Genomic DNA, 19,829 nt, shown 5'->3' on the forward strand with positions numbered 1-19,829 from the left:
TGTCTGCAACTTCACATCTAAAATGCTAAAGCAGATTCCTATTTGTTCAATACAATCTAGAAATAGAACTAATCTTGTCTATCTGTTGGGCATCAATACTCTGTTATTCTAACAAGTCTTCAAGCTTTTGTGCTCGGTAATCACTATGTAGCATCCCTGTGCATACACTTGCCCGCATGCATTGTTTATCAACAGTTTCCTATTTATAAACAATTTTCTAACCGCTTAATCTCCTTGATCACATTTCCCATGATCAATCATAGCCATCAGATCTTCAATCTTGTCTAGGTTCATTGTATCTTTCGATCTGAAAACATTTTACCCCGCCTTGGAACTTACACATTCACCTTGGAACTTGTGTTAGGGTAATGTGGTTCAATCTGAGCTATAGATCTTCTTGCCGACTTTCCATTGCCTTAGATTCATTAACAAACTTCTTCCACGGCTTACCAATCATTGATCCACTCCAGTTCATCAGCATCATTCATTAAATATCACATGTAAACATTTAATGCATTCTGTTGTAGCTTGGTTACAACTCGGTGAATACTAAACTTCACTCGGTAGACATTTTGTCTTCATTAACCGACTGCGTTAACCTTAGGGTTTACCGACTAGGTTCCTTAGGGTTTACCGACTAGGTTCTTTGCCTGATAACATAGTATAGTATTAACCTTTACATTTTACAACATATGTATGATGTTAAAACAATCTAAAACATCAAAATCTCATCATTGTCTGACTTGGTAGAGTTGCCCATTGAATAACTAATCCCCTTATTCATCATATTCTTTCCTGTGTCTTTACCGACTTCTTTATAATCTTCATATCATACTTCTCAAGATATGGCAACATCATACTGAATTAGAAAATCAATTTCTTGACATCAATGACAAAATAATAATATCAAGATAGTAAAACATCTTTAATCAGTTATGTCCATAATCATCAACAACCTTCTCAATATCCTTATTGAAATGTCAACAATCTTTCATTGTCTGTTATAATGTAATAATTCCAACAATCTCCCCCCTGGAGTCCATCATTGCAAAGTTGACAACCTATGAGCTGAATAGTTTTGATGGCAGTGTTCAAAAGATAGAATCAAATTTTAAAGCCTCTGCTGTATCATCCAGAAAAGGAAAAGAAGTAAGCACCAGTGATGAAACAAGACAGGGTAGAACAATGGATGATGAAGAGTTTTTGATGGAAATGGAAACTCTTCTTGCTAGGAAATTTCCAAAAGGAACCGGTAAATACAAAGGTAAGCTCTCTTTGAAATGTTTTTCTTGTAACCGGATAGGACATATTGCTATGAATTGTCCTAATAGCGACAACAAGGATAAACCGAAAAGATTCAAGAAATTCAAAGGAGGAAACTGGAGAAACTATTTTGTTGCAGTTGATGAAGGTGTCACATATGAGGAATCAGAAGATGAAGAGAATGAAGACATTGTGTTTGTTGTTGTAAAGGAAGACGTGTCAGACAAGAAAGCTCTTGTCTCCTGCTTTGATAATGTGAATGAGTGGATTATTGACAGTGGCTGTTCTCACCATATGATCGGTGACCCGAGCAAGTTTTTATCTCTAGAAGAATATGATGGTGGTGTCGTTCGTTTTGGTAATGATGCACCATGCATGGTTAAAGGAAGAGGGTCCATCTCTCTGAATGGAAAGAGTAGTGCTGAAAATGTGTATTGGGTTGATGGTCTCAGACACAACCTCTTGAGTGTTGCTCAACTAAATGATAGTGGTCTCACTCTAGAATTCAAGAATGGAGTATGCAGAATCAAAGGAAAGAATGATGAACTGGTGGCCACAGGCATGCAGACCAAAGGTAACCTATTTCAGTTGAATGAAAATGTAAGTACATGCTTAATGGCTAAATGTGATGATAGCTAGATATGACATAGGAGACTCTGCCATATAAACTTTGATAACATTGTAAAGGCTAGTAAAATCAAGGTAGTTAGAGGATTGTTGGTGCTGAACAAACTAGAAAATACCTTGTGCAGAGAATATCAATTGGGGAAAATGTCTTCCTCAACCTTTAAAGGTAAATCTTTCACTGCTGACAACTTGCTTGATCTTGTGCATACTGATTTGTGTGGTCCTATGAAAACTAGAAGTGTGCAGGGTGATAGGTACTTCATGATTCTCACTGATGACTGCTCAAGAATGATGTGGGTCACATTCTTGAAAGACAAGTCTGAAGCTTTTGCAAAGTTCAAAGATTTTATAGCATTAGTGGAGAAGGAAAACGGTAAAAGGACCAAGTGCCTGAGAACTGATCAAGGAGGGAATTCACTTCCAGTGAATTCAACAAGTATTGTGAAGAATTTGGCATCAAGAGGCAACTATCTGCCCCCCGGACTCCACAGCAGAATGGCCTAGCAGAGAGGAATAACCAGATTGTGGTTGAAGTAGCTAGAACCGTGTTAATTCAAGGAAAGGTAGCTCACACCTTTTGGAGAGAAGCGGTGAGCACTGTAGTCTACACAATGAACCGGGTACTCATCAAGAAAGGTAAGGATATTGCACCGGTAAGAAACCTGTGGTTAGCTACTTTAGGGTATTTGGTAGCAAATATTACATCAAGAGGAGTGAACATCAGGGCAAGTTTGAAGCTAAATGTGATGAGGGAATATTCTTAGGATATTCCACCAAGAGTAAATCTTTGAAGTGTTACAACAATAGGACTCAGAGAATTGTGGAAAGCATCAATGTGAGAGTTGGTGAAACCTCTGAGAAACTGGAGGAAACCGACAGTGAGCAAGCGGTAAATGAACCAGCTGTTAACTTCTAGGAACCGGTTGTCAGTCAACCAAGTACCAGTAACAGTGTTCCCGAACCAGTGAATGCTGATACTGATGAAGATGAGGATGAAGAGGAAAAGCAAGAAGAACCAGTCAAGACCATTCCTCGGTATGTCAAATTGAATCATGATCCTAAGCAGATCATAGGAGATAAGGATGCAGGAATCCTTACAAGAAGGAAGATCAGAGAGAACTCATGTATGATCTCTGAACTTGAGCCTAAATCATTCTAAGAGGCTCATAAAGATGAAGACTGGATCAAGGCAATGGAAGAGGAACCTGACCAGATAGAGAAAAATGGTACATGGTCCTTGGTACCCAGATCGGAACATAAAAATGTCATTGGTACCAAATGGGTCTTCAGAAACAAGTTGAATGAGGATGGCACAGTGATTAGAAACAAAGCCAAATTGGTGTGCAAAGGATATGCCCAAGAAGAAGGAGAAGACTACGGAGAAACCTTTGCTCCTGTAGCCAGATTGGAAGGAGTCTGTATGCTTCTTGCATATGTAGCTTTTAAAGGATTCAAGGTATATCAAATGGATGTAAAATCTGCATTCCTAAATGGTGTACTTTAAGAGGAGGTGTATATAGAGCAACTAGATGGGTTTTCCCTATCTGAAGATAGTGATATGGTATGCAGGCTACATAAAGCCTTATATGGTCTAAAGCAGGCACCTAGAGCATTGTTTGAACATCTGCATTCCCATCTTGTCAAGATTGGATTTGAGAGAACAAGTGAAGATAACAATATCTACTTGAAGTCTGAAGGAGATCAGGTCCTAATCTGTGAGGTTTTTGTTGATGACATTATTTTTGGTGGAGATGACAAGATGAGTCATGAGTTTGCTGATGAGATGAAGAAAGAGTTTGAGATGTCACTCATAGGGGAGATTAAGTTCTTCATTGGATTGCAGATCCAGCAGATAAAAGAAGGAATCTTTATCACTCAGTCCAAATATGTCAAAGAGGTGTTGAAGACCTTTGGCATGGAAGATAGCAAACCTGTTGGTACACCGATGGTGACTAGTTGCAAATTATCAAAAGAGGATGATTCTGCATTGGTTGATGAGAAGGAATACCGGTCAATGATTGGTAAGTTACATTATGTAGTGCACAACAGACAGGATATTGCACATGCAGTTGGCATTACTGCAAGGTTCTAGAAAAGTCCAAGAGAATCTCACTTGGTTGCAGTCAAGCGAATTCTTAGGTATCTGAAGGGAACAGTTGATTATGGATTGTGGTACCCATACAACAATGATTTCAACCTAAAAGTATTCACATATGTTGATTGGGCAGGTAATGTGGATGACCGGAAAAGCACAACCGGTGGTGCATTCTTTCTTGGTGGTAGACTGGTCTCATGGATGAGTAAGAAGCAGAGTTGTATCTCCCAGTCTATAGTGGAAGCAGAGTATGTTGCAGCTTTCATGAACTGCACTCAGACAATTTGGATGAAGCATGTATTAGATGGCTTCAAAATTCTTGTAGCTGAACCGGTAAGTATATTCTGTGATAACACAAGTGCTATCAATATTTCAAAGAATCCGGTTTTACATTCTAGAACCAAGCATTTTGAGCTTAAGTATCATTTCTTGAAGGAAAAGGTTCAGAATAAAGAGATTGCACTAGAGCATGTTTCCAGTAAGGAGCAGTTAGCAGACATATTCACCAAGCCTCTCCCAAAGGCTACATTTGTGCATTTAAGAGGTGAATTGGGGGTACTGCCCCTTTAGGAGGTGAACTAAAAGTATTTGCTCCACATTAGTCAGGTATTGCATAGTCATTTTTTTTGTTGATTGATGTGTTGAAGGATGCTACTCCTCAGGGGGAGCAACATAATGGAACAGGGATGCTTGTGCCTCCACTTTGGCATTGTTGTCAAAGGAGGAGAAGAAGTGAAATGGAAAAGATATCTTTGTATATTGCCATCAATGCCAAAGGGGGAGATTGTTGGCATTATGTGAACCGGTATGAGGACATAATGATATTGTATGTTGTCATTGATGTCAATATGTGTGAAGAGAAGATAAAACCGACATATGTGATAACCGGTATATATGCCAAAGTGAAGTGGTATATGTGTTCTTGGTGAACCGGTATGTCAAGGTGAACCGACATGTTGTTATGAGAACTGGTACATGGAACCCTTGTGTGACTACCGGTTGGTAAAGTCAGGGTTTCCGGTTGGAGCGCCTCAAGCCTGTGTGACTCAATCGATGATCTTTGTGTGATGAGTTAGCATGGTAATGGATAACAGATCGTGTTTCCACATAAGCCCTATGTGTGTGAAGGATCTTGCATGAAGAAGACTATCCCTATCTTCCTCGGGAATGTGTGAAGTTTGTAAACGGTGATAACGCGTAATGGGTTATCAGCCGCCATGAAATCGGTGGAAAATGGATGATGGAGGAAGTCTTGAGATTGGATCAAGAACTGTTGCATTTAATGTAGTATGCTCAATGGTCAGGATTGAACCGTTTGAATTGCTTAACCTAACAGGTTTAGAGTTTAGGGTTTATGCTTCTGACCTGTTTGTTTACTATAAGGTCGATGTTGTGTTTCTTTCTAAAGTTGTTGGCAAAAGTTGTATGTGTGTATCCAAGGGAAGTGATACGTGATTCTTGCCAGACCAAAGCAGAGAAGAGATACCTGCAAAGTGAATGTGCAGAAGGTGAAGAGGAGCCAAAGCGGATCTGCATTAGCATTGAGTGCTGTTACCAGATCATTGTAATTCCTATTGATCTTTAACCATTTCAACAGTTGTGAAATCCCTTAATAGGGTAGCCTTAATCGGCTTGATACAAATCCTTTAACAGGGTAACTCGAAGTTATTGAGTTCTGGGAAGCTATAGAGCTCTCGAGATCCTTTAGCTATTGAGTTCTTGAAATCCTCTAACAAGGTAACCCTAACCAGGTTTAACCCTTAACTGGGTATTGTAGCCATCCCTTAACCGGGTGATCCCTAATAGGATCGGTTCCTAGCAAGACCTATTGTAATGTCTTTAATCGGACAAGGCTCCTAGCAGAGTGGACTTCTAAAGAGTTCAAAAACAAGGTTGTGGGTATTCATCCCCACTGTTGTTTTTCCCAGTTGGGTTTCCACGTGAAAAATATGTGTGTCATGTGTGATGCTTTTATCTTGTGATGCTTTGTTATTGCTTGTTAAGCATATGATGGTTCTGTGTTTTATGCCTGTCTATAAAACATATTGAACTAACTGTTGTGAAGATCTGATGAGAGATTACATGTTCATGCATGAGGGTGTAATGGTACTATAGTATTGAGCTAAGAGGAAAGCTAAGTGAGTAACCGGTTTATGATTGTTTTAGTTGTTCTGGGTCTTATCGGTTGCACTCTGTTTCAACCAGTGTCACTGTTTGCCAGTCATTTGGAGTATTTGCTGTCAAACCAGTTTTGGACTGTATTTTTGTCTGTACTGATTCATCCCCCCCCTCTTAGTACCGGTTTGGTACTATTCTTTCATCATTGAGTTATCAATCACCATGAAGGAAAGTTGTGTAGACACTTAAAAATAATTATTTTAATTATTTTTAATTCCTCACATAATTAATTAATTAATTATGTTAATTAAAATTCTTCTCAATATTAATTAAATATAATTAATATTGTCACTATAACATATGATTGATTTATTTAATAAATAAATCCCTTTCTTTATTCTTCTAAAAAATCAAATCCTCACAAATCTTCCTCTTAGCTAATTAATTTCAATTAATTAGTTAACCTACATGATTCCTACAAATCATCTTCTTAACTCATCATTAACCTAATAAATTCTTCTAGAAACTCCCTAAACTCACTTAACATTATTCTTCTAATTTTTTATTCCCTCTACTCATTCTCTCTCCTAGTCAAATTCTCCTACAAATATAAATCCCACGTAACATTTCCTCTAATCCCCCTCCTAATGAGTCGTTAATGGCTAATCATCATGATTAGTCACAAAGTCAACTCTTTGTCCTTTCATCTAGCCACTAACTTTAAATGCTCTTTTTCTAGATGAATGTAAGATTTTCAAAATCTCACATTCCTCTAGGCATTTCCCTCTTTTATTCTTCTAATCCCCATAATATCCGTTTTTGGAGAATTTTTAATTCCTCCAATGCATCTTGTAGAGTGTGGAGATACGAAATGCCTTTAAGGCATAATTCTTGGTCTCCACACCCTCTCTTGGACCTTGTGTGAGCTCACAAGTAAATCTTAGCCCTTCATCTCGAATTCATCCTAGTCATCCGTTTTCCTCTCCTCTTCCTATAAAATTAGGGCTCCATCCCTTCATTCTAAACATCTTGAAATCCAGTAAGCTTATGCTGCCCTTTTGAGACCAGGAAATCATCTTGGCAACTTGATCATCTCATCCTTATCATTCATCCTTATCATTTGTGATCAATATTGGAGAGTCATCCACATCCAACAAATCAAATGAGCACATCAAGTGGAGCATTATCAAGGGGGGCCTTCACTTCATCAAGCTCAATCTGAAGGAGAAGGTAAAATAGCAAGTTGAAATGGCCTTTTAATGATATTTTAACATTCTGCATGTTTATTTCGTTATGTTTTGATCAGTTTACCTTTCAAATCTATTTTCCCCTCTTCATTTTGGCACGCCCAGTGGGACCCACGTCCCTAAGAACTAATGTTGTTGTGTTTTTAGGTTTTTGTGAGTTGTGAGACGCAGGTTCTAGAATAGTGCGACTGCAGAAAAAAAATAAAAATAAATATATATATATATATATATATATATATATATATATATATATATATATATCTTTTTCGCAGGTTCCAGAATCGCGGCTCTACATTTCTACGCGACAGCTCCTTATTCTGTTCTGTTTCTATTTTTTTTTAATGTTTCTGTTTCTGTTGCAGCACGACAACTCTGTTATCTGATTTGTTATTTGATTTGTTGTCTACTCTATTTTAGTATAATTTGTGTGAAAGTAGGAGAGTATGCTCTTGTCTATATAGACAATCAGAAATCCAGACCTTTCACTTTTCTATTCTGTTTAGCACGACTGTATGCTCTGATCGTAGGAAAGTGTGAAAATAGGAGAGTATGCTCTTGTCTATCTAGACAATCAGAAATCTGGACCTTTGACACTTTTCTATCTATGTAGTGCTACTGTCTGCTCTGTTAATCTGTCTGAAAATTTTAGGCGCTAACTGTAGTCTGCATTTAATTTATTTATTTTCTATTATCTGCTATGTTTAAATATAATCTGTCCGCCTGTAGGAAAGTGTGAAAGTAGGAGAGTATGCTCGTCTATCTAGACAATAAAAAATCCGGACCTTTGACATTTTTATTTTATTCTGTTTAGTGCGACTATTTGCTCTGTTAAATCTAGGGTTTTTGTTTGCTCTGTTAAATCTAGAGTTTTTGTTTTGTTAAATTTAGGGTTTATGTTCTGTTAAATTTAGGGTTTCTGTTTCGTTAAATCTAGGGTTTTAAATTTTTTTTTGTTTTTTCGCCATATCTTCTTTATCTTGACTCCATTTTCCTCCAAACTTCACCAGATTCTCTGCATTGCCATTTTCCACATTTTCTTCCTTGGGGGCCTTATCTCAAAAATCCACTTTTTGAAGCCCAAAATCCCATATTCCTCTATTTTTAGGGTTTGCCGTAACTTTTTCCCCTTTTATCCAATCACCTCCAAATTTTTTCCATATTATCCATCTCCAACTTTTGCTTCTTTGTCCCTCTTGGACAAATTTTCCCATTCCTTCATCTTTCCTCCAAAATCCTCATTTTACGCTTGCCTATCCCTTGGAAAGTGACAAAAACCTAGTCAAACCCCATTTAACCATCAAAACTTCCTTCAAATCCACATTTGTCATTAGTAAAAAAAAATTTATTCATGTTTTTCTATTCATTCCAAAAAAATTAAAAAAATTAATATTTTTGTCATTTTGTTGCCTTTTGCAAGACGTTTGTTGAAGACTCTATTTTTCAAACTACTAATCAAGTTGTTTTGTAGGACGCTTTTTGAAGACTCTATTTTTCAAACTACTAATCAAGTTGTTGTGTAGGATGTTTTTTGAAGACTCTATTTTTCAAACTACTAATCAAGTGGTTTTGCAGATTGCCTAGCTGATTCAACCAAATATTGTGCATTTATTTAAATTAGGCACCTAGATATTAATTAAAATGGAATGAATCATTGTCTTATGTGTCTTTAAGAAAAGTGTAAAGGTAGGAAAGTATGCTCTCGTCTTACTAGACGATCAGAAATCCAGACCCTCCGACCTTTTCTTGTTTGATTGTGTGTTTACCTCTAGCGGGCCTGCCCTCCCAACTTGCTCTTTTAGAAGGTAAGAGGGGAACGACCCAAGTGAGTACACTCGGACATGGGGTTCCCAACTCACTATAATAAATAGGCCATTGACTACAAAAGGGTTAATGGTTGGGGCTATATGAGAGTTCACTCTCACATTGGGTGCTTAGTAGGATCCTAGAGATCTCAATCATGCTTGCGTGACTACTAAGTTCTTGGTGCTTCGTTGGGCTATAGGCCTCAATTGCGCTTGCGCAACTTTGAAGGGTAGCTCCTAACAGGAAGACTTACTAAACACCTTGTTCATAGTGGCCAAAAACCTTCTAGTCATTGGTGCAGGAGGTCAGACCTCCGAAGCGGCCCATATTCTTACGGCCCTTAGTAGAGACACAAAGTTCGCCATGAGGAGTTTTCATGGGAATTGATGCTTGGCTGCCCTGAGAAGTGAGTGCCGTGGAGGGGAGCCAGTGGGGTCAAGCATCTAAGTGTCCGCTTGGGGTAAGTGTAGATGGGACACCAATTGGGATCCAATGACTATTGTCCTTGCCAGCTTTAAGAATGTTGTATATGAGCATGAGTGTCTTTGAGATAATATGCATTTAATCATTGTGTTTGCTTTGTTTGATACATACTTGCCAAGAGTAGACTAAAAACAAATCACTATCCCCAAACACTTTGCAAAAATATTTGTCAAGACACAAACAAATTGTCCAAGTCATTACCCACACCAAGTCCAAAATTGCGTCAAAACTCCGTCCGTCCCATTTTTCATAAGCCTAAGAGAGAAGCTAAGAGTGTATCCTCTACGTCAACATTCAAGTTTGTCCTTTGAAACACCTACTATCATTCAAATCAGGGTGGTCATATCCCTTCATACAACTTTCTATTTAAATAGATCCTTCATGTTCATGCCAAAGACAACCTAGTCATCAAGTTTTCTTCTAAACCATCACTACCATACCTTCTTCATCAATCATCCTCAAATTTCTTAAATCCTTTCATCCTCAAATTTCTTAAGTCCTTTCATCAAAAATTTCTTAAATCCTTTCATCACAAATTCTTTTCATCCTCAAATTTTTTAAATCCTTTCATCCTCAAATTTCTTAAGTCCTTTCATCACAAATTTCTTAAGTCCTTTCATCCTCAAATTTCTTAAATCCTTTCATCCTCAAATTTCTTAAATCCTTTCATCAGAAATTTCTTAAATCCTTTCTTTCATCACAAATTTCTCAAGTCCTTTCATCACACAAATTTCTTAAGTCCTTTCATCACACAAATTTCTTAAATCCTTTCATCCTCAAATTTGTTAAGTCCTTTCATCACAAATTTCTTAAGTCCTTTCATCCTCAAATTTCTTAAATCCTTTCATCACAAATTTCTTAAATCCTTTCTTTCATCACAAATTTCTCAAGTCCTTTTATCCTCAAATTTCTTAAATCCTTTCATCACACAAATTTCTTAAATCCTTTCATCCTCAAATTTCTTAAGTCCTTTCATCACACATTTCTTAAGTCTTTTCATCCTCAAATTTCTTAAATCCTTTCATCACAAATTTCTTAAATACTTTCATTCCAAATTTCTTAAGTCCTTTCATCCTCAAATTTCTTGAATCCTTTCATCACAAATTTCTTAGGTCCTTTCATCACAAATTTCTAAAATCCTTCCATCACAAATTTTCTAAGTCATTTCATCACAATTTTCCTAAGTCTTTTCATCACAAATATCGTGTATGGTCGCAACTCGATCCCAAAAGAAAAAGATGGTTGATCAACAATATGGCATGTCATACATTGGTGTCCTATATGAAGATCCCACGCAAGATCATACACAAAGTGGGAAACCAAGCGATCAAGATCAAAGCCAAAATCTTGACATGGTTAACCAAGATGAACTTTATCCGGAAGTGCAAACTTTCCTAGTGGATTCTTATAACCAAGAGATGATGGAAAAGTTTATTAAACACAATCCTACTGCACTTCTGAAAACTCTTCTTGAACATGGAGCTCAACTTCCACCTGAATTTAATAGATCCGCTCTCGTCCAACAACCACAAGGAGACCTCGCTCCCACACAAAGTGTTGTACCTACTATTCAAACTCAATCAATTGCAGCCCCATCAATCATCCAAGCCCAATCAATGCCACCCACGACACCTCCCACCACGGTCTCCATCCCACCTTCTTCCTCCTTACCATCCATACCACTATCAAATACAATCTCATCCATTCTCCAACAAACTTCTATACCACCTCCTTCTATTCAACCACATATTTCTATTCCACAAACTTCCCTTTCTCCCAACAATGTCACAAATTTTATCCGGACCGCATTCAATCCCGTCACAACAGTTGGCGGACCACAACCAACTATCACACAAACCCCAACGACATCAGTCATCACATCCCACGTTCCCACCTCCTCATCATATCAATATATTGGTGGTGGTGCACCTTCTTTGGTTCATCCAATTCTTGGGGCAAATACAATCAATCAATATCAAAGTCCACAACAAGACCTCATCAAGGAAATTCAAGACATGAAGAATATCATCAAAAACATGAAAGAAAAGACTAATAAAAGGAAAGCTTACTCATTCGAAGAGTTTTTCCCTTGTCCTTACGACCCATCTATATCAGTTGCACCATATCCCCTGGGATTTGAGATCCCTAAATTCACCAAGTATGAAGGCAAAGGAGACCCCCGCGACCATGTCTGAGAATTCCACATCTTATGCCAAGAAGTCTCCTATAGTGACCTTTATCTTCGTAGACTCTTTCCCAAGAGTCTCATGGGAGACACCCTGACATGGTTCTCATCTTTACCATGAGGTTCCATTGTCTCTTTTCCAGACTTAGCAAAACAATTGTGGCCCACTATGCATACAACATGGGTAATGATGTTTCTATGATGGACCTATGTAATACAAAACAAAGGCCTGGAGAAACCTTCACCAATTTCCTACAAAGATGGCGACATCTTATCAAAAAATTCCAATGGGACATGCCAGAACAACATCAAATTGAACTATTTCAAAATAACTTGGTGCCTGAACTTTCAAGACCTTTAATATCTCAATGTATCAAATCCTTCCAAAAATTGACTGATAAGGGCCTCGCCCTCGAACGTGTCTTGTTGGAGGAAGGAACCTTGAAACATTACTAGAAGTCATCACAAATTTCTTCCTCTTATCATAACGATAAGCCAAAATTCTGGGCTAAAAATAAAAACGTGGTCAATGATGGTGTAACTGATGCAAAGTGGGTCCAAACCGTGGCTGCTCCCCCAAAATCCACCACCAATATTCATCAGTTCAACAATCAAAATAATTAAAATCAATCTCAAAAACCTCACAACAATGTCTCAATCCAGGGACGACCACCCCGATCGAATAACAGGACTCCAAGAGATTTCGCTCCTCTTGCTGAGCCTATTGAAGTGGTGTTTCATAAAACTTGTCCAAGCAGATATAGTGGTTTTTCCAATCACTCGCCCGTTTGATCCCAATCAACCTAAACCAAGATGGTATAATGAAAATGAGTATTGTGAATACCATCGTATCAAGGGACATGATACATGAAAGTGTATGAAACTGAAGATCTACATACAAGATCTCATTGATAGAGGTGAGATTGAGGTAGCAAATGCAAAACTCGGTAATAACAATGACAAACTCAAAATGTACCAAGAACCCTTCCCAAAGCATGACAAAGGAAAAGGCTCATCATCTAATGCAATGGGTTATGACTACGCTAATCACGTAACCAGTTTTGATTTTTTAGTAAGTTGCATTGAACCTATAGACAATCATGTCAATGTCATAACCATCCAAGGAGTTAATCCTCCTTCTTCCTAAAGCAGACCAAATCTGGCTAGAATAGTCATTCAAGGTGTCACGCCTTCCACCTCCCATTTCCAGAATGACTGCAATGCAACTACATGCCGAGGAAGAGTCACCATCCAAGGAGTTCCTCCCCCACCAAACCCCCCACCCATGTCTTCCACCCGTCGATATGACCTCCTTGATCAACTTGGGAAGACACCCACGTAGATCTCCATTTTGGAACTTCTCAAGACTTCTTCGATCCATAAAGAAATTTTGGAACAAGCCCTTCTCCAATCACGCGTTCCTGATAACATCAACGCCACCCAATTTCAAACCCTCATTGGAAACCTTGCTGCCCAGCAGCACATTGTATTTAACTCCAAAGATGCTCCCGCAGATGAGGACCATAACAAACCTTTGCACATCGAAGCTCTCATCCACAAACACAAGGTCAAACATATCCTGATAGACGATGGATCTGGGCTTAATCTGTGTACATACAAATTGATAAAACAATTGAGACTTTCTGAGGATCTGATAGACACATCAAGAAGGATCACAATAAAGGCATATGATGATGTGGAAATAATTTCAAAGGGCGTGATCACCTTACCTCTTCAAGTGGGCCCCATTACAATTGAAACCCCTTTCCAAGTACTCGATCTTGATCTCCCCTACAACATTCTCCTTGGGAGGCCATGGATTCATTCCTTGCAGGTCGTACCCTCCACCTATCACCAATGCATCAAATTCTCTTATAATGGAAAAGTGATCACTATCAAAGGTGATCCCCAACCTTTTCAATATTGCAAACTATTAGAGGGGAAGCATCCGTATCATTGCCCACTAAATAGACCTTCGCCAACGCCTCCATCTGACACATCAAATGTTGTCTCCACATCATCCCAACCAAATAATCAAATCAAGATCTTGGACAATGACTATGGAGAATACAAATTGGAGGACGTCTTATTAATAGGCAACCTCCCTCTCTCTCCTAAGTCATTTAACAAACCAAAAGAGCTAAAAAAGGACCCGAAACCAGTCATGCAATGCCAAAACACCACCTTCCAGCAATGGGGCCCACTTGATAACAAGAACTTTGAAGCAGATATCTCTTCATGGCTGTACCGAAAAGAGGATGATGATCCAACAAGAATATCCAAAGAAATGTACCCAAAAGCATTTGCCATAGTTGAAAAAATGGGTTACAAAGGACATGGTCTGGGACCAGAGGAGAAAGGAAGAAAAGCACCCATAAATCCTATCTCCTATAGATACAACAGAGGCTTGGGGTACACCCCGGTGCCTAAGATTACTATCGTCGGTGCCCCTTCTAGTCCTTCTTCGAATATCGAAAGCACTGATGAAGAGGAATTCCACGAAATGCCTTATGAATACGAGAAAGATACCTTCTTCGATGCTTACATCAATACCATCACCCCTGCAACTCCTCCCACTTCACATGAGCTACATCTTGTCCATCCTGAACTCATTGACTGGGGCCAACGAGACAAACCCACTTTAGATATCTACGTCGATGATAATGCTCTCATTGCTCTCCTAATAGCACAAAATATGGAAGATTGTAATAGAATTGAGGGTATTCAACTACACGAAAAGGGATACTTTGGTAGTCAAGTCAATGCCCTTATCCACAAAAAAGATAATAAAAGAAAAAGATATGATTTCCTAGGTGAAAACCTCCTTGAGGCTCCTTTGGATGAACAAGAAATAAAAACAAATGGCGTATCTAAAAGTGAAAACCTGGAAAAGGCACTTGACGATGAGGGATTTGACCTCCCTACCATTGGTTACCTTCCACAGGACAAATCAAATTTGTTGATAGAAGAAACAGACAGCATCAACATGGGCACCGAAGTCATTCCGAAAAATGTGCTCATTGCCAAATCCCTCACCGAAATCGAGAAACAAGACTTCATCAACTTCCTTATAGAGGTTAAAATCAATTTTGTATGGTCCTATTCCGATATGCTAGGGTTGGATCCTGCCTTGGTGGTTCACAATCTCATCGTCTGCCCAGATGCAAAACCTGTAAAACAAAAACTCCGCAAAATGCACCCGCATATTGCTCTCTTGGTCAAGGTAGAACTTCAAAAGTTGTTAGACGTAGAATTTATCAAACCCATAGACTACACTGAATGGGTCTCCAACATTGTACCTGTCAGCAAACCTACTGGGTGCATCCGCATCTGCACAGATTTTTGAGATCTAAATATAGCTTGTCTTAAAGATGATTTCCCACTCCCAAACATAGATATGATTGTGGATCTTACAGTAGGACATGAAATGCTATCGCTAATGGATGGGTTTTCTGGATACAACCAAATCAGGATAGCAGATGAGGATCAACATAAAACCGCATTCACAACACCATGGGGTACTTTCTGTTACCGGGTCATGCCTTTTGGCCTTAAAAATGATAGAGCTACATATCAACGGGCAATGACAACAATTTTTCATGACCTCTTGCACAAAATTATGGAAGACTACGTGGATGATTTGCTAGGCAAATCCAAGACAAGACAAGATCACATCCCTACTCTAAAATAGATCTTCGAAAGATTGAAAAAATACAAGTTGCGCCTAAATCCCAAAAAATGTGTGTTTGGCGTCACATCGGGAAAACTACTAGGATTCATTGTTTCCTGCAGAGGCATCAAGGTTGATCCCACAAAGGTAAAAGCTATTATGGAAATGCCTCCGCCAAAAACTCTCAGACAACTATGCAGTCTCCAGGGAAAACTCCAGTCTATCAGGCGTTTCATTTCACAGCTAGCCGACAAGTGCCATCCATTTGCACACCTATTACGTAAAGACACAAAATTCAAATGGGATTGCCTCTGTCAAAAGGCCTTTGAAAAATTAAAAGAATATCTAGCATCACCTCCAGTTTTGATGCCACATACCCCTGGAAAACCCCTCATTTTGTACATATGTGCTACTACAGTGGCATTGGGGGCATTACTGGCGCAAACAGATGATCAAGGGAAGGAACACGCCATTTACTACATTAGTAGGACGTTGGTAGGATATGAACTCAACTACACCCCCATTGAAAGAGCATGTTTGGCATTAGTGTTCAGCACACAGAAACTACGACACTATATGCTAAACAACAAGACAAAATTAATTGCTAAAATTGATCCATTTAAATATCTCCTGTCAAAAACTTCTCTCACTGACAGAACGGCTAAATGGGTCATGCTCCTAAGTGAGTTTGACATCGAATATGTGGACAGAAAGGCAATCAAGGGACAAGTTATTGTAGATCAGTTGGCTGAAGCTCCACTTCCAGGTGGTCACCCTCTTCTCACAGAATTACCAGATGAGTTCATTATGACTGTTACCACATCCTCCACATGGAAATTGTATTTTCATGGCTCCTACACTCAAAATGGATTGGGGGCAGGAATATTATTGATCACACCTCAAGGAGATGGCATCCCCAAATCATACAAGATAGCCTTTGCATGTACCAACAACATAGAGAATACGAGGCCCTCATCATAGGTTTACGCTTGGCTATCCACTGGAAAATAAAGGAGTTACAAGTTTATGGTGAATCTCAGCTCATTATAAAACAAGTCAATGATGAATACCAGACAAAAGATGATAAACTCCTTCCCTACCATACCATGGTTGAAGATCTTAAACAACATTTCACGGCAATCAAGTTTGATCAAATCCCACGAACAAACAACAGGGCTGCAGATGCAATGGCCACCATTGGCTCCCTCCTTCAAATGCCAGCACACAGCCAGAAGTGTGAGTTCTTGGTCGAGCAATTGTTTATACCGGCATATGACCTACCAAAATCTGAAATGGTGTATGTTCTCGTTGGTCCAAAGTCCCCTTGGTACCAAAAAACCTTCGCTTTCCTCAAAGACAACACCATTCCCCCACATCTCACCAAAACCCAACAACAAACTTTCATCCGCCGATGTGCCCGTTACACCATCCTTGCAGACACCTTGTTCAGAAGGCATTTTGATGGTTCCCTCCTAAGGTGTTTAGATAAACAAGAAGCTAAATGGGCATTACGCAAAGTACACGAGGGCATCTGTGGGGAACACTCAAGTGGACTCACATTGGCTAAAAAACTTTTGAGAACAGGATACTATTGGCCTAAAATGGAAGAAGATGCATACAACTATGTGAAGAAATGCATCCCTTGCCAGCAGCATGGCGACAAGATTCATGCACTGTCACAAAAATTGCAGCCATTCATTACACCATGGCCCTTCTCGCAGTGGGGGCTCGATCTCATTGGGAAAATCCACCCTTCATCTTCCAACGGACATAAATTCATTATCACCGCCACCGAATACTTCACCAAGTGGGTAGAGGCTCTCCCTCTTACTTTCACCACCAGCAAGCAAATATCCAAATTCATCTTGAACTACCTAATCTGCCGATATGGCATCCCAAAAGTTATCATCATAGATAATGGTAAACAATTTAAAAACCAGGATGTCAAAGAACTCTGCAAAAAATTCAACATCCAACACCACTTCTCCACTCCATATTATCCCCAAGGCAATGGCCAAGCTGAGGCTTCTAATAAAACCTAAATAAAAATCCTCAAAAAGATAGTCAATAAAGTGGGCCATGATTGGCACCTCCAAATCCATCCTGCATTGTGGGCCTACCACACCTCCATCCGTACCCCCACAGGTGCCACTCCTTATTCCCTAGTATTTGGTTCCAAAGCTATCCTTCCCCTTGAGATCGAGATCCCCTCTCTAAGGGTATCGCTGCAAAACATCCTACTAGAGGAAGAATACAGAATTGCCCGCTTACAAGAGCTAGAATTGTTAGATGAAAGGCGCCTCAAGGCCTTGAATCATCTCCAGGTATATCAAAACCATCTGCGCATGAGTTATCATAAAAAAGTCAGAACCCAAGAATTCCAAGTTGGTGATCTTGTCCTCATGGAGAATCAGAAAAATCTACAAGAAAGAGAAAAGAAAGGCAAGTTCGAGCCTAATTGTCTTGGACCATATGTAATCACAGCGAAATATGGATCAGGAGCTTATCAATTGGCTACTCCTGAAGGCGATCCTTTGGATGATCTAATGAATATCATGCACCTCAAAAGGTTTTATGCTTAGTCCTCAGAAAGTCTTAAATTGTCAAAAAAATTAAAAAATGAGAAAAAAGATCCTGAAAAAATCGTCACTTTGGTGCAAACCTGGCAAACAAGCACCTTATGATACAAAAAAATAAAAAATAAAAAACCAGAAAAAGAAAGAAAAACAATTCATGGCACTATGGGCAAGTATCTTGGTGAAAACCTCTGTGCAGGCGCCAAGGTAAATAACCGGATCCACTATCTATCATGTCGATACTACAAATCATCTGCCATCCAGCCCACCCATGCACAACATTCCTTCTTTTCTGCCTCCCAATAAAACATGCGTATGATGATGAGTCTTCGCCTAAGTCATGAACAAGAAATGTCCCAGTGAAACTAAGCTTTTATGCTTCTGTATAAGCTTCAAGAAGTCTTGAGAAACAATCCCAAGTCCATCCTAGTTCTACTCTTGGCAAGAGGTATCATTTGGTCGCAAGGAAGAGACTTGTTAGATTTTGTTAGATCTTTTCATATAGGCTTGCATCTTTTGCCCTACAACTGCCACTATTTACGACAGCCTAGGTTCTTCCATATCCAAGTATGTTATGATAGGTGTATATTGGGGCATATTTCATAGTATGGCATGTTTTGGTTCCTTCTTGTATAAACCGGCAACCTGATACTAGTGTTTATCAACACTTACCTTCTCGTGTACAAGAGGTATCGGTGTGTTTGAGGGTTTCCTTGCACGAACCCACAACTTTGTATTAGTGTTTCTTAACACTTGCATTGTTGTGTGCAAGAAATTCCCGCTTGTCTGCAGAGTCAGTCCACGCCCTATGTTTCTCATGGCATCTTGATTTCTATAATCAGTGTTCCAAGTCACTCAGGGCAACATCAAACTAGGTTGGCTCTCCACATTTGTTGTGCACAAAATCTCACCATCATTCCATCAAATCCTAAACTCAATAATCCCATGGAGTTCTCAATTGCCCCCATTTTCCTCCGAGGTCTCACATCTCGTATTCTTCTTTCCAAATACCTCACGACTGCTTCATATTTCTTCCTCATTTATCCCTTCCATTCTAATTTTTCTTCCTCTATTTTTTTTTTCGTTTCCTCACATAATCAATTTTGATTCTAATCATGTCTTATACAACATGAATCCTTCCTGAAACCAGACGTTGTGATCGATCATGTCTTATACAGGATGAATCCTTCCTAAAACTAGACATTGTGATTGATCATGTCTTATACAGGATGAATTTTTCCTGAAACCAGATGTTGTGATCTGATCATGTCTTATACAGGATGAATCCTTCCTGAAACTAGACATTGTGATCTAATCATGTCTTATACAGGATGAATCTTTCCTAAAACTAGATGTTGTGATCGATCATGTCTTATACAGGATGTATCCTTCCTAAAACCAGACGTTGTGATCTGATCATGTCTTATACAGGATGAATCCTTCCTGAAACCAGCCGCTCTGATCATGTCTTATACAAGATGAATCCTTCTTGAAACTAGACGTTCATTGTGATCGATCATATCTTATACAGGATGAATCCTTCCTGAAACTAGACGTTGTGATCGATCATGTCTTATACAGGATGAATCCTTCCTGAAACCAGACACTCTTATCATGTCTTATATAGGATGAATCCTTCCTGGAACCAGACGTTGTCATCAATCATGTCTTATACAGGATGAATCCTTCCTGAAACCAGACACTTTGATCATCTTTGTCTTATACAGGATGATTTCTTCCTCAAACCAGACTGAATCTAGAT

This window comes from Cryptomeria japonica, chromosome 9 (genome assembly GCF_030272615.1).
Source record: "Cryptomeria japonica chromosome 9, Sugi_1.0, whole genome shotgun sequence".
NCBI classification, from domain to species: Eukaryota; Viridiplantae; Streptophyta; class Pinopsida; order Cupressales; family Cupressaceae; genus Cryptomeria; species Cryptomeria japonica.